Source organism: Anopheles aquasalis, chromosome 2 (genome assembly GCF_943734665.1).
Source record: "Anopheles aquasalis chromosome 2, idAnoAquaMG_Q_19, whole genome shotgun sequence".
Taxonomy (NCBI): domain Eukaryota; kingdom Metazoa; phylum Arthropoda; class Insecta; order Diptera; family Culicidae; genus Anopheles; species Anopheles aquasalis.
In genome coordinates this window covers 2,660,001-2,662,500 of record NC_064877.1, presented here as the reverse complement: position 1 = coordinate 2,662,500, position 2,500 = coordinate 2,660,001, and the positions used below count along the sequence as shown (strand labels likewise).

The window sequence follows — 2,500 nt, the reverse complement described above, 5'->3', positions numbered from 1 at the left end:
TGCCGTGGTAGGCCAAAGAGGATGATACCGTCCCGTGTTTAATCTTGAAATATGTTGCCAGGGATTTGTTGCCGATTTGCCTGCTTCGCAAATGCAACAACGTGAAGTGAAGCCACAACGATCCCCCTCTTGTGGGACGGCCCCGCGTGTGGTTTGTAGAAGAGAAGACAATCGTATGTGACGTGTCGTCGTTGCTACAGCGACACCACCAGCAACGGTTTTTGAAAACCCCCAACGGGCCTGGATTATGCGCCAAGGTGCCGACCGAGGAGGAAACCGGAGAGCGATATGCAAACACATGCTCTCGGATATGTTTTGTGTATTACTGAAGGAAGAACCATGTCGTAAGGAAGGAAGGAAGGAAGGAAGGAAGGAAGGAAGATATGGGCCAACCTCAAGTTGGCCAACAGTGCCATGCTTGCAAAAACAACTGCCAGCACCAGCAGCAACACCACCGGGACTAGTAGCACTCTAGTAGCAGCAGTAGCAGAAGAAGAGGCATAGGTAAGGGCACACAGGGGCTCGAGAAAAACGAATCTCACGAAATAGTGGCACAACTTACGCTTTCCCGAGTGATATAGTGTGAAGAGCGAGTGTGTTCCTTACCGTACCCAGCGCGTGTGTTCGGACTGTGAACATTGTTTGCGTATTCCTGTTTCCGACAATTTATGATTTATTGCTTCTTATCCGCATGAAGATGTTGAACATGCGATGCTGAATTGGTACACCACAAAGATCGAGCCAAACGGGCGAACGAACGGCCACTTGGGAACTGGCTTGATGGTCGCAAAAGCCTTGGCCACACTCTTTCCACTGTTTTCCTTCTGAGTAGATGAGTGGTAGTCGTCGAATCGGTTCTAGTTGATTTCTCTTAGGAAACATTCAGTTCCGGGAAGAAGCGCTTGTTCAACAAATCAAGTCTTATCGATAGGGCCATCGCTCAAGTGAATCGAGCACTTCGCACGAAGACAAAGAGCTTCGGCAGCATAACTTTTGAGGAAGGCAAGGTTTTTGTAATAAGTAAGATAACACTAACAAGATGCATCGTTGATTCTGTTGCCTAAATTGACTTTGCAAGCAAAATGATATTCAAAAAAAATCCGTAAGTAACTGACAAACAGCTCCATCCAGAGGTAGCTGATTAAATAGCAGATCATTTCGTGCGTTCCGTCGCTTGGCAGTGAAATCGTGCGGCGGTCTTCGGGAGCTATTTTTTCACTTTTCCACAGCTAGTTTTCAGCTTCAGCTCATGTCGCTCACTTCTGCTCAACCACAACCCGTCCGTTCCCGTGCTTTCGACAAGGCCAGGTTCAAACCAAGAATAGAATAGTGAGCAGTCAGCAGTGACCGAGAGGAAGGGCCTGGCGGGAGTGGTGGAGGGCAGCATCGTTTTGCTGGAAGATTTATAGCAATTGGAACGATGAAAACGTATTTTGGTACATAAATCTTGTTTCGCCATCGAAACATGGTTCGTTCGAGCTCGTTTCGGGCTGCCTTACGCTCGTTGTTGCGTGGCCGCAGAAAGCTCCTCCTCGTAGCCGGCAGAAAGCCAGCTAGCCAGAATGACACGGGGCGCGGGGGGGTGGGGACCGACGAAAGGGTTATACCGACAACGACGATGGACTCACTGAAGTGAGAGTGAAAATAGGAGGGGAGGCAAGTGCAGTGGCAAGGCACGCCAGTATCCGGTCGCTGCTCAACCAACCAGACGCATCAGACGGACGGCAGCGACGGGGCAGGACAGCGAGCGGTCACTATCGGAGATTGATGAAGATTTAGAGCTAATGTATTTCCAAGGGTGATGTATGAACTTCCGGTTGCTATTTAGTCGGATTTTGCCTTGCCCCCGGGTTTGCATTCGAGCGCATTACGAATGTCTGCATTTGAAAAGCAAAACTCTTCTCCTCTGCGCCAAGTAAACCCTTTCTTGCCTGTTCCTCAATTTGTAGCGCACTTGTCGGGAACTAGGGTTTCTCTATTTGCGTCAACCAATTTGTACACGGGCATGGTGCGGTGCACACGATGGCCAGCCAGTTTTTCGATCCACACGGCATCCAGCCGTGGAGTGGATGCGATTATTCCGTTTGTCTGTCAACTGATTCGCTGAAAAGGGATCAGAATGAGCAGGAAATCCAACGTCCATTCTCGGTGTGCTCTCCGGGATGCAATGCTAATTACTCTGCCAGTGTCAGTGGTAGCTTATTCTTTGGATACAGCTGGAATGGGCCGAAATTGAGTTGTGTTTGTCTAATGTTTCTCTCGTTTTTCTTCATTTTGCATCAAACTTTCCTATTGTTTCTTCTGTTCACATCTCTTTCTTACCCGATCTCTTCCTTTACTTACACTTTTTCTCTCGTTCTCTTTTTCTCTCTTTCTCTATGAATGTGTTTCTCTCGCTCTCTCTTTCTCTCTCTCTCTCTCTCTCTCTCTCTGGTACCATGTGTGATCGTGTTATGGATGTTTATGCGTCTGTCTCTTTGTTGGCATTCTGTACCATCTG

At 48.3% G+C, this 2,500-nt stretch overlaps 1 protein-coding gene across 4 annotated transcripts in view; it reads left to right on the top strand.

Annotated features, from left to right (window-relative positions):
* Positions 1–2,500, top strand: part of LOC126569450 (ras-specific guanine nucleotide-releasing factor 2-like) — a 37,070-nt gene that overhangs the window by 11,806 nt on the left and 22,764 nt on the right. The window lies entirely within an intron of this gene.